This window comes from Canis aureus, chromosome 36, assembly GCF_053574225.1.
Source record: "Canis aureus isolate CA01 chromosome 36, VMU_Caureus_v.1.0, whole genome shotgun sequence".
Taxonomy (NCBI): Eukaryota; Metazoa; Chordata; class Mammalia; order Carnivora; family Canidae; genus Canis; species Canis aureus.
Window position 1 is genome coordinate 20,516,782 of NC_135646.1, and position 13,960 is coordinate 20,530,741.

General features: G+C 40.0%; 1 protein-coding gene across 4 annotated transcripts in view; it reads left to right on the top strand.

Moving 5' to 3' along the window:
- The first annotated feature begins 10,799 nt into the window (after positions 1–10,799).
- The window catches only part of FLACC1 (flagellum associated containing coiled-coil domains 1), a 33,562-nt gene continuing 30,401 nt past the window's right edge, over positions 10,800–13,960 (top strand). For 2 of the 4 annotated variants that reach the window (XM_077885505.1, XM_077885504.1), the window contains exon 1: positions 10,800–11,173. The gene's annotated coding sequence lies outside the window, so the exon portion shown is untranslated. The remainder of the gene's footprint in view (positions 11,174–13,960) is intronic. The other 2 variants (XM_077885503.1, XM_077885502.1) reach the window with 1 other exon arrangement.

A 13,960-nucleotide genomic window follows, 5' to 3' on the forward strand; every position in this document is an offset into this window, starting at 1 on the left:
TGCCAGGAACCTAATCAGTATGAACATAAGTAAGATGTTGGGAATAGAGTTCAGAATAATGATTATAAAGGTACTAGCTGGGTTTAAAAAAAAGCATAGAATACACTAGAGAATTTCTTTCTAGAGAAATAAAAGAACTAAAATCTAATGAAGTCAAAATCAAAAAGGCTATTAATGAGATGCAATAAAAAATGGAGGCTCTAACTGCTAGGATAAATGAGGCAGAAGAGAGAAATAGTGCCATAGAAGACAAAATGATGGAGCATAAAAAAGCTGAGAAAAGAAAAAACAGCTACTGGATCATGAAGGGAGAATTCAGGAGGTAAGTGATAATCATAAAGTGAAACAATATTAGAATAATTTGGATCCCAGAAGAAGAGGAAAGTAGGGGGGCAGAAGGTATACTGGAGCAAATTATGGTGGAGAACTTCTCTAATCTGCGGAAGGAAAAGGCATCCAAGTCCAGGAGGCACAGAGAACCCTCAAAATCAATAAAAATAGGTCAACATCCTGACATATAATAGTGGAATTTCCAAATCACAAAAAGAAAATCCTGAAAGCAGCTCAGGACAAGAAGTCCATAACCTACAAGGGTAGAAACATTAGACTGGCAGCAGACCTATCCACAGAGATCTGGCAAGTCATAAAAGACTGGCATGATATATTCAGGGTGCTAAATGAGAAAAACATGCAGCCAAGAATACTTTATCCAGCTAGGATGCCATTCAAAATAAGAGATAAAAAGCTTCAGGAAAAACAAACTAAAAGACTCTGTGATTACCAAATCAGCCCTACAGTAAATATTAAAAGGGGTCCTGGGATCTCTGGGTGGCGCAGCAGTTTGGCGCCTGCCTTTGGCCCAGGGTGCGGTCCTGGATATCCGGGATCGAATCCCACGTCAGGCTCCCTCTGCCTGTGTCTCTGCCTCTCTCTCTCTCACTGCATGCCTATCATAAATAAAAGTTAAAAAAATTTTTAAAGGGGTCCTTTAAGCAAAGAGAGAGCCTAAACGTAACATAAATCAGAAAGGATAAAAACAATATATAGAAACAGTGACTCTACAGGTAATATAATGGCATTAAATTTATATCTTTCAACAGTTACTCTGAATGTAAATGTGCTAAATGCCCCAGTTAAAAGACACAGGGTATCCGATTGGATAAAAAAGCAAGACCCATTGATATGCTGTCAGCAAGAGACTCATTTTAGAGCCAAAGACACAGATTTAAAGTGAGAGGGTGGAAAACCATTTATCATGCTACTGGATATCAAAAGAAAGCTGGGATGCCTGTGTGGCTCAGCAATTGAGCGTCTGCCTTCAGCTTAGGGTGTGATCCTGGAGTCCCAGGATCAAGTCCCACATCAGGCTCCCTGCATGGAGTCTGCCTATGTCTCTGGCTCTCTCTCTCTCTCTGGCTCTCATGAGTAAATAAAGTCTTTTAAAAAAAAAAACTGGGATGGCAATCCTAATACCAGACAAGTTAGATTTTATAACAAAGGCTGTAATAAGAGATAAGGGAAAAAAAGGGAAAAAAAAGAGATAAGGAAAAATACTATATCATAATTAAAAAGTCTATCCAACAAGGAGATCTAACAATAGTAAATAGTTATGCCCCTAACATGGGAAACAGCCAGTTATACAAGCCAACTAATAACACAAGTAAAGAAACACACTGATAAAAAGCCTGGGGTAGGGCAAGCTGAGGGGGGAGTAGGGGCCTCACCTCACCCGGCCCCACCAACTTACCTAGATAACTTTCAAACCATCCTGAAAACCTATGAATCCCACCTGACATTTAAAGACAGAACAGCCAGAGGCTACAGAGAAGGGTTTTCGCTTCTAACAAGGTAGGAAGGCGGAAAAAAATTAAAAAGAATCCAGTGGGGGAGGGGCCCTCCATGAGGAGCCGGGCAAAGGGGGGCGCGGGAGCCTCTAGACAGCAAAGCCCAGCCCTGGAGAGGTAGGAACTTTAACTCTTCCCCCGATTCTTCCCAGACAGAAAGGCGCTTAGCAGAGAAACCGGGCAGGACTGGAGTGGGGCCTCCAGGTTCCCGGGGTCACTAACAAAGGAGGTGCGCCGGGGGGAGAGCGCTGCAGACTGTGGGCGGAGCTCAGTAAAGGGCTGGAGCGAGTCCGGGCGGGGGGGGCGGGGTGGGATCCCGGTGGAGGGGGCTGCACCCTGCGGCCTTTGGGAGTCTAGGCCCCAGCAGCACGATTCCAGAAGCACAGGCCCTGGAGCCCAGGGCGCCGGGGGACACAGCCCAGGATCCTGAGCACCCCCCCCACACACCCGGGACAGGCAGAGACAGGGAGGTCACGGGACAGTGGGGACGCTCCTGCTGGGGTACCTCCAAGCTGTGCAGGTCAGCACCCCCACCCCTGGAGCATCCAGACCAGTGAGCACTGTGAAACTGCGGTAGTTACTGGGGGAGCTGACCCCAGAGCTGGAGACCTGGCCGCCGTCAGTGTTGTTCCTCCTGGTGTCACCTTGTGCCTGGGAGGGGCAGGGCCGCCAGGGGACAGAGGCCTCACAGGGTCAACAGCTCCCACTGAGCCCGGCACCCGGCAGAGGTGGGGCAGCTCCCCCAGGTGCACACACCTGAGAGTCAGCACAGCAGGCCCCTCCCCCAGAAGACCAGCTGGAAGGACAGAGGAAGAGCAAGTTCTTCACCGAGCAGTGCTGGGAAGCTCCAAGGAAGTCGAGGGATTTACAGTATATAGAACCAAAGGGTACCCTTCCTTTTTCCCCCCCCCCTTCCTTTTTCCAGTACAACTCATTTTTATATCAGACTGTAAATTTACAATTGTTTTTCTCTTTTCCCACCCTAACTACAATATTTTACCACCTCTTCATGTTTAAGATTCTTCCTTTTTGACTTTCATATTTCTACAATTAACAGGTCCTAGATATATCTTCCACTAGATTCCCTCCAACATACTCAACTTAATTTTGGGAGATATACAAGATATGTTGTTTTTGTTTTTGTTTTTTGTTTTCTCTGCCTCATTTTGGAGCCTGCTTCTCCCTCTGCCTCTGTCTCTGCCTCTCTCTATATATCTCTTTCATGAATAAATAAATAAGATCTTTAAAAAAATCTTTGGGATACAGCAAAAGCAGTTCTAAGAGGGAAATGCATCGCAATACAAGCATCCCTCAAAAAATTGGAAAAAACTCAAATACACAAGCTAACCTCACATCCAAAGGAACTGGAGAAAGAACAGCAAATAAAACCTACACCAAGCAGAAGAAGAGAGTTAATAAAGATTCGAGCAGAACTCAATGAAATAGAGACCAGAAGAACTGTAGAACAGATCAACAAAACCAGGAATTGGTTCTTTGAAAGAATTAATAAGATAGATAAACCATTAGCCAGCCTTATTAAAAACAAGAGAAAAGACTCAAATTAATAAAATCACGAATGAAAAAGGAGAGATCACAACCAATACCAAGGAAATACAAACGATTTAAAAAACATATTATGAGCAGCTATACACCAATAAATTAGGAAATCTAGAAGAAATGGAAGCATTTCTGGAAAACCACAAACTACCAAAACTGGAACAGGAAGAAATAGAAAACCTGAACAGGCCAATAACCAGGGAGGAAACTGAAGCAGTCATCAAAAACCTCCCAAGACACAAAAGTCCAGGGCCAGATGGCTTCTCAGGGGAATTCTAGCAAACGTTTAAAGAAGAAACAATACCTATTCTACTAAAGCTATTATGAAAGATAGAAAGGGACAGAATACTTCCAAACTCATTTTATGAGACCAGCATCACCTTAATTCCAAAACCAGACAAAGACCGCACCAAAAAGGAGAATTATAGACCAATATCCCTGATGAACACAAATGCAAGAATTCTCAACAAGATACTAACCTACAGAATGGGAGAAGATATTTGTAAATGAATATCAGATAAGGGCTAGTATCGAAGATTTATAAAGAACTTATTAAACTCAACAGCAAAGAAACAATCCAATCATGAAATGGCAAAAGACATGAACAAAAATTTCACCAAAGAAGACCTACATATGGCCAACAAGCACATGAGAAAATGTTCTGCATCACTTGCCATCGGGGAAATACAAATCAAAACCACAATGAGATACCACCTCACACCAGTTCAGAATGGTGAAAATTAACAAGACAGGAAACAACAATGTTGCAGAGGATGTGGAGAAAGGGGGACCCTCTTGCACTGTTGGTGGGAATGTAAACTGGTGCAGCCACTCTGGAAAACTGTGTGGAGGTTCCTCAAAGAGTTAAAAATAGAGCTACCCTATGACCCAGCAATTGCACTGCTGAGGATTTACCCCAAAGATACAGATGCAGTGAAACGGCAGGACACCTGTGCCCCAATGTTTATAGCAGCAATGTTCACAATAGCCAAACTGTGGAAGGAGTGTTGGTGTCCATCAAAAGATGAATGGATAAAGATGTGATCTATATATACAATGGAATATGACTCAGCCATCAGAAAGGATGAATACCCACCATTTGCTTATGTGTGGCTAGAACTGGAGGGTTTTATGCTGAGTGAGGTAAGTCAATCAGAGAAGGACAAACATTACATGGTCTCACTCATTTGGGGAATATAAAAAAATAGTGAAAGGGAATAAAAGGGAAAGGAGAAAAAATGAGCAGGAAATATCAGTGAGGGTGAAAGAACATGAGAGACTCCTAACTCTGGGAAACAAACAAGGGGTAGTGGAAGGGGAGGTGGGCGAGGGGTTGGGGTGACTGGATGATGGGCACTGAGGGGGGCACTTGGCGGGATGAGCACTGGGTGTTATACTATATGTTGGCAAATCAAACTCCAATAAAAAAATATACAAGAGAAAGAAAATAATAATAATACAATGATAGTAGGGGACTTCAACACCTCACTGCAATGGACAGATCATCTCAGCAGAAGATCAACAAGGAAATAAGAGCTTTGAATGACACACTGGACAAGATGGATTTCACAGATATATTCAGAACATTCCATCCTAAAGCAGCAAAATACACATTCTTCTTGAGTGTCCATGGAACATTCTCCAGAATAGATCACAGACTAGGTCACAAATCAGGTCTCAACTGATACCAAGAGATTGATATCATTCCCTGCATATTTTTGGACCACAATGTTTTGAAACTAGAACTCAGTCATAAGAGGGAATTTGGAAAGAACTCAAGTACATGGAGGCTAAAGAGCATCCTACTAAAGAATGAATGGGTCCACCAGGAAATTAAAGAAGAACTAAAAAAATTCATGGAAACAAATGAAAATGAAAACACAACTGTTCAAAACCTTTGGGATGCAGCAAAGGCAGTCCTAAGAGGGACATATAGATCAATACAAGCCTAACTCAAGAAACAAGAAAGATCTCAAATACACAACCTAACCTTACACCTAAAGAAGCTGGAGAAAGGACAGCAAATAAAGCCTAAACCCAGCAGGAGAAGAGAAATAATAAATATTAGAGCAGAAATCAATGAAACAGAAACCAAAAGAACAGTATAACAGATCAACAAAACTAAGAGCTGATTCTTTGAAAGAATTAATAAGATTGATAAACCCCTGGCCAGACTTATCAAAAAGAAAAGAGAAAAGATCCAAATAAATAAAATCATGAATTAAAGGGAGTCAATCCCGTTTACAATTGCACCAAAAATCATAAGATACCTAGGAATAAACCTAACTAAAGAAGCAAATGATCTGTATTCAGAAAACTATAGAATATTCATGAAAGACATTGAGGAAGACACAACGAAATGGAAAAATATTCCATGCTCATGGGCTGGAAGAACAAATAATGTTAAAATATCTATGCTACCTAGAGCAATCTATACATTCAATACAATCCCTATCAAAATACCATCAACTTATTTCACAGAGTTGTAATAAATAATCCTAAAATTTGTATGGAACCAGAAAAGACCCTGAATAGCCAAAGAAATGTTGAAAAAGAAAATCAAAACTGAGAGCATCACAATTCTGGGATTCAAGCTCTATTACAAAGCTGTAATCAAGACAGGATGGTACTGGCACAAAAACACATAGATCAATAGAACAAAATACAGAACCCAAAAATAGACCCTCAACTGTATGGTCAACTAATCTTCAACAAAGCAGGAAAGAATATCCACTGGAAAAAAGATAGTCTCTTCAACAAATGGTGTTAGGAAAATTGGACGGCCACATGCAAAAGAATGAAAATGGACTTTTTCCTCACCCCATACACAAAAATAGACTCAAAATGGATGAAAGACCTAAATGTAGGACAGGAATCTGTCAAAATCCTAGAGGAGAACAAAGGCAGCAACCTCTTTGACCTTGGCCACAACAACTTCTTGCTAGACACGTCTCGACAAAAATGAACTATTGGGACTTCATCAAGATAATAGCTTTTGCATAGGAAAAGATAAAATCAAAAGACAACCGACACAATGAGAGAACATATTTGCAAATGATATATCAGGTAAAGAGCTAGTGTCCAAAATCTATAAAGAACTTACCAAACTCAACACCCAAAGAACAAACAATCTAATCAAGAAATGGGCAGAAGACAGGAGCAGACATTTCTCCAAAGAAGACATATAAATGGCCAAGAGACACATGAAAAAATGCTCAAAATAACTTGGCATCTGGGAAATATACATCATACCACCTCATACCAGTCAGAATGGCCAAAATGAAAAAGTCAGGAAACAAGAGATGTTGACAAGGATGTGGAAAAAAGGGAACCCTCTTACACTGTTGGTGAGAATGCAAGCTGATGCAGCCACTCAGGAAAACAGTATGGCAGTTTCTCAAAAAGTTGAAAAGAGAGCTACCCTATGACCCAGCCATGGCACTACTAGGTATTTAAGACACAAATGTAGTGATCCGAAAGGGCACCTGAACCCCATTGTTTATAGCAATATATATATAGATGGAACTAGAGGATATTATGCTGAAATAAGTCAATCAGAGAAAGACAATAATCATATGATCTCACTCATATATAGAATTTAAGAAACAAAACAGAGGATCATAGAGGAAGACATTAAAAAGTAAAACAAGACAAAATCAGAAAGGGAGACAAACCATAAGAGACTCTTGATCATAGGAAACAAATTGAGGGTCACAGGAGGGAAGAAGGGGGGATGGGGTAACCAGGTGATGGGCACGTGATGTAATGAGCACTGGGTATTAAATAAGACTTAAATAAGGTTGATGAATCACTGATCTCTACCTCTGAAACCAATAATACATTATATGTTAATTAATTGAATTTAAATAAAATTTAAAAAAATAAATAGAAATGCCATATGATCCAGTAATTCTATTATTGGGTATTTATCCAAAGAAAATGAAAACACTAATTTGAAAAGATTCATGCACTCCTATGTTTATTGCAATGTTGCTTACAATACCCAAGATATGGAAGCAACTCAAGTATCCATCCACAGGTGAAAGGAGAAAGAAGATATGGTGTATCTGCAATGAAAAATTATTTAGCCATAAATAAAGAATGAAATCTTGCCATTTGGGGCAACACAAATGGACCTAGAAGATATACTAAGTGAAATAAGGCAGACAGAGAAAGACAAATACCTTCATAGCATTTTGACACAGCCATCTTTTGTTTTGAGGATAAAGGGTAAGAGGTGTGAAGAAGCATTCCTGTGGATCCGAAACGATGTTACTGATGAGAACAACAGATGTTTAGGATTATGGGTCCTGCTGTCCCAGTGCCGAGCTCCAGATTAAGTGCCCATGTGCTCATTAATAAACTTAGTTTTTCATACATACCCGTGATGTGCAGAACCCTTTGAAGCAGTGGCCCCACTTTCTAGACACGAGAGTGGCACTGCCGGTACTCGTATGATTCCTGTGGCTCCCTGGTTGGGGGCATTCTGGAACAGTGAACCAATCAGTGGGACTTAGCATAGCACCCTAAAGGGAGATCTTCAAAGACAAGAAATGATCAAAGGAAATTGAGCAACTTGGAGATAATGATAAACTCCCTGGAAGAACACTGTCTTTTCCACACTGGGAGTACTCTCAGGAAGCCACAAATAGGGCTACCCGAATGGAAAGCCCCTAAATACTCAACTGGCTGATCACATTTGTCACTTCCTGAGAGCCACAGCATCCCACAAGGGGGTGCCCATTTCCCCACCCAGTGTGAAAGCTAATTTTGATGATATAATTGGATTGTTAAGTCACAGTTTCTCTCATTTATTTATTCATCCTTTGCTTTCTTATACTGTTGGTATTCTGGCCTCCTCCACTTCCATTCTAAATACTAAGGCACATTGTTTTGGGGAAAGTTACTGAGAATGTTAGTAACATCAGTCCCCTTCCCACGTCTTTGGGAAGAGCCTTCTGCACAATGCCAAAGTTTCCCTGAACTTAATCAAGAGAAGAGCAGTTAACACTTAGCCCCTAAAAGCCTTCATTTCTTTCCCCTCTGCTGTTTTGGGTCTGACAAAGTTGTATTCATGTCTAAATAGAGGAAAGGAGGAAACAAAAATCCTAAAGTAGTGGTAATTAGTGATAAGCCTTAGTAGCCGAGTCAAGTGACTTCCTTCTGCACCTGCTTCCTTTGTATATTTGCTGTTAGCCACTCTCCACAGAAGACCCAAATTCACTTTTTATAATCATCATAAGAAAGCATTTTTTACAACAAAACACTTTAATCTTGAATATATAAAAAGTTTTTACAAGTTAATTATAAGACAGAAAACCCAATTTTAAAAACTGAGCAAAAGATGGGAATAGACACTTTGCCAAATAAAATGTTCAGATGACAAATAAGTACATGGAGAGGCACACAACCTCATAAGACATTAGGGAAATGCAAATGAAAACATACAATCGAATATGTCTACACGCTGATCAAAATGTCTAAAATTAGAAAGGTGTCTGACCATAGCAAGTATACAAGGGTGTTGAGCAAATGGAACATTCCTACATTGTTAGTGGGAATGACTGGGAAATCATACAGCCTTTTGAAAAGGAAAGCATTTAAATATAAAACTTCACATAAGCAGACCTGAAGTAATATCCAGTCTCTAGACAGAGATGGATTCGACAGGATTGTCAGATCTATTCATTGTTTTTTTTGTAACTTTTTTGCCTCCCTTTTAGTTTTTGAAGTTTGTCTTCATCTGGTCTGCCCATGGTGCTTGGAGTTAAGGCAGCCAGAGTGTAACCATGAGGCTCCCCTCAGTTAACACCCTGAAATGGGCATGACAGAAAGACAGAAAAAAACCAATTCTCCAATGACATTGCTGAGTCTGCATCAATCTGGTAGCACTACTTTCAGACTTCGTATTTCATGAAGCTAATGAACCTTTTTTATTTAAGCCATTTTCGTTCAAGTGATGCTTGTACATATTTGAACCATAACATGGTCCACCCTTTAAGAAATACTGTCATAAATATTGGTGGTGTTCCTCAGGGCTCTGTTCTAGACCCTATTCTCTTCTTACACTCCCCCCCTCTGTGATCTCATCCATTCCCTTGCTTTTAAATATTACCTACCCTAAAGATTCCTAAAATGTTTCTAGCCCAGACTCTTCTTTTGAACTCCCAAATCATGGAACAAACTCTGTAATGGACATTACCATTAGGGTGTCTCCCTGGCACCTCAAACTCAATATGTCAGTATGTCTTGATGTCATGATCTGTTCCTTTGAGCCTGTTTATCCTCCAGACTTTATCATCTCAATAAAATGGCACTGCCATCTCCTCAGTTGCTTGGGATAGAAACCCATGAATCATCATTGCCTCCTCCTCATTTGTGATGTCTGATCAATCACCAAGTGTCTTCTCCTCTTCTCTCTACCGTGCTACCCCAGCCAAGGCCACCTTTGTGTCTCATTTGACCCTGCCTCCTGACTTGGCTTCTCCAACTGTTTCTCTACATTGCAGTCAAAATGGCCTTTCTAATATTCAAAACTAGTCAAATCTCTTCTCTGATTAAAATTGTTGTGTGACTCATAAGTAGTCCCTCTTGTCCATTCCCAATGCATCTGGTGAGGCCCTTAATGTAAGGTTCATTGTGCTTTTATTGAATTTATTGTCTGTTCCCCACTAGTCTCTAAGCTCTATGGAGCACAGGACTGACATATTTCCCCATACCTCACAACAGTGCCTGGCATAGAGTAGGTAATAAAGGTGAAGTTAAATGAATGGATGAATCTATAACATTGTTTTGTAAACCATAGGTTTTGACCTATCAGTGGATCATGAAATCAACCAAGTGGATTTATAATGAGTTTTCATTCTAAATAGAAGAAAAAAATAGATAAGAATAGTATGCAATAAAGATATTATTTCACACAACTTTTTATTATAAAATGTGTAGTGAGTTGCAGTAGAATAAAAATGAAAGCCACTGGTTATTATAAGCAAGCACTGTTTCCAGAATGAGGAAAAAGCAGCTTTCCTGCTCAGGAAAACAGGGAAAAAAAATGTCGAACTGACAACCGAAAAGGATTCCTGCCGTAGGAGGTTTGTACTTTTACAGATTTCAAAGCCTGAAATTCAAGGAAGAAATTGCCTACTTCAGAGTTTTAGGTTTCTGTAAGCAAATGACAAAAGTATTTAAAATCCTCCACAGATCCTGTCTGGCAACTACTACCATAGGCCAATTAAGCTTAAGAAGGTTGTTTAATTCTATTTCCTCTGAAATTATATCTTAAGCATATTTAGTCTTGTTTGTGTCTTGGAGAATTTGTTAACTGGCTGCTTCTCCAGCCTTCTCTCTTTAAGAGCAAGAGTGCCTGAGCCAATGAGGTGCTGCCATTCTGTTTCCATGGCAATAAAAGAAACAAACCTTCTGCCTGCTATCTCCCAACGACAAACCTCAAACTCAAGGCCCAGGTCAAGAGAGTCTGAATGGAAGGTTGACTTTCTCTTTTAGTTTGACTTTCACTGCAATATCGAAAGACTCAAACTAGACTGACCTTAGAAGGGAAATTTGCCCTACACATACTGTGGATTTTCTGCTTTGGCATTTCAGTCACTTGAATGACCACTAAAGTCTCGAGTTCTGGAACCTCCAGATTTGATCTAAAATGAATGCTATTTTATGTTGATGAGAAACTGTTTTTCTATAAAATTGGGGTGTCTTTAAGACTCTTGACTTGGAAAAGAACTACACGGGAGAAACAAATCTTTGAGCAGTCCAAGGTAAGCTCTTTGGAAAGCCTTTTTTTTTTTTTTTAAGATTTTATTTATTTATTCATGAGAGAGAGGCAGAGACATAGGCAGAGGGAGAAGCAGTCTCCATGCAGGGAGCCTGATGTGGGACTCAATTCCGGGACTCCAGGATCATGCCCTGAGCTGAAGGCAGGCGCTCAAACGCTGAGCCACCCAGGCATCCCTGGAAAGATGTTTTATGTAATTTTTTTGTCTGGTTATTAGTACTAACCTGTGATCTTTCTGAAGGCTCAGCTGGCTCACAGGTAACTACAGTGTCACTAATTAACATATTCAGTCCACTGAGCCTCGGGTAAAATCATCACAGAAAAATACAGAAAGGAAAAGAGTAGGGAAAAAGAATCCTAAATCATACATGGTTGTGTACGCATAGACAAATACACATACATACATACACCTCTATATTCTTTTTTTTAAAGATTTTATTTATTTATTCATGAGAGACACAGAGAGAGAGAGAGAGGCAGAGACATAGGCAGAGAGAGAAGCAAGCTCCATGCAGGGAGCCCAACATGGGACTCGATCCCGGCACTCGATCCCGGGACTCCAGGACTACACCCTGGGCCAAAGGCAGATGCCTAACCGCTGAGCCATCCAATAGACCTGTGCAGTTTAAACCCATGCTGTTCAAAGATCAACTGTATATGTTGTATAAGCCCCTCAGATATCGCCCTTGCCACCTTGGTTGCCCCAGCTCTTCCCTTGGTACTCCCAGACCTCCTCATAATTAAGCATAATGGGTTTAATGCCCAGCACAAGAGTAGGAGCAGAGTTTTGTAGGACCCTGTTCCAGCCCTATAACCCATGTCTATTCTGATTTTTCAACAGCTTTGTCTTACTAGTTGTTAAGTATTTTGAGTATTTATCTCCATATGTGTTTAGATGAAGAGGGCTTTACTTTTTAAAAGCAAAAGAAAATATACCAAGGCACTGTTTACAATAGAAAAAAAAAAAAGGAAACAACCAAATGTTCATCAATATTCAACTGGCTAAAAATGTAAATGGGTATGGTTGTAGGATAGAAATTTACACAGTTATGATGCCAAATAAACAAATCTTAGACTTCTAGATTTGCTTTGAGTATAACTTAAATGATGGATTTGTTTTAAAAATAATCTGGTATTAGAGGAGTGGGCTGGGTATAGATGAATGATATTGGCCACAAATTGCTAAATATTGAAACTGAATGACAGGTGAGTTCATTATACTTTTGTACTTTTAAAAAATTTCAATACAGTAAACTTAAGTTTAAAAAATGACGATATGCGGGGATGCCTGGGTGACTCAGTGGTTAAGCATCTGCCTTCGGCCCAGGACGTGATCCTGGAGTCCTGGGATCAAGTCCCATGTGGGCCTCCCTGCATGGAGCCTGCTTCTCCCTCTGCCTGTGTTTCTGCCTCTCTCTCTCTCTGTCTCTCATGAATAAATAAATAAAATCTTTTTTTTTTAAAAGATGATATGCCTATAGTTACTGGCATTAAAAGAAACTCATGACATTGTTGATAAAAAATATATATATAGAATATATGTATGGTTTCTTTCCATTTATGGAAAATTATATGAATCTCTTTCTTTTGTCCAGGGTGAATTCTAGAAGTTATTAACCAAAATATTTTCAGTGGTCATCATGTTAGTATTTTGGATAATTTTTACTTTTTTACGCTTTCATGTATTATGATTTTCTTTACAGTGGGCCTATTTCAATTTAACACATACATACAAATAAATCCATTTTCTCCAAATATTAGAAATAAAAACTTCGGTATGCAAAAATATCACTAGGGTTTATAATATTCCTAAACTCAGTTACCAGTTTTTGAGAACCTAATGTGTTCAAGGCCATGTGCCAAGAGCTTTTCTGACATGGTCTCATCTCATGTGCATGACAATACAATGAGGTGGAACTTCCATGTCCCTATTTTGCAGATAAAAAACTGAGACTCCGAAAAGCAAAGGTAAATGTCTTGAGGTCCCACAGCTATTAAGTAGAGGAGCTGTTAGGCAAAGTCAGGCCCACCTGATTCCAAAACCCAAAGAAAATTTTAGGAAAGAATGCCGTGGGGGGAGAAAAATACCCATAATTCTGATATTCTGGCCCAATTTTCATTTTTTACCATATTCTTTTCTAACTATTGTGCATATAGGCACAAACTTTTGCATAATTGTATGCATTGCATGGATACCATTTTATATCTTCATTCTTAACCATTTCTTCATGTTCCCACAGGGTTTCAAATAATCAGTTAAAACCTATGTAAAACTCCATTGAGTGACTGTACAATAATTTACCAATCATTTTGGTTTTTTAATTCTAATTTTTAACATTTTCTATAACATTGTAACAACGATTACATTTCGTGGCTTATCTGTGGATCTCCTTCCTCCTTGGTGAGTCGGTCCCTCTAGTTTCAGCCACTGGGCTTATTAGGCAACAAATATTTATCCAGTTACCCGCTATGGACAGTCACTATTCCAGGCTCCACGGGGACCCAGACAATGACACGGTGGAGTCCTGCCCTTCAAGAACCCTACGATGTGGTTGGGCAGATGAGAAGTGGAATAAAGAAGACAGTTGCTGGGAGCTGAACTGCTTGTCCTCTCACTTCCTGCGTCAGTACCCAAGTTCAGGACTGGTCCCTGCCCCCATAGGAAGTAGATACAAGGTCTGAAGCAATGACAGAGATTCCATCAGCCATGGCTACATCTTCCTTTCAGACTCTCACCTGCCTTCTAGCCCCTGTGGCCTCACCTTCTCAG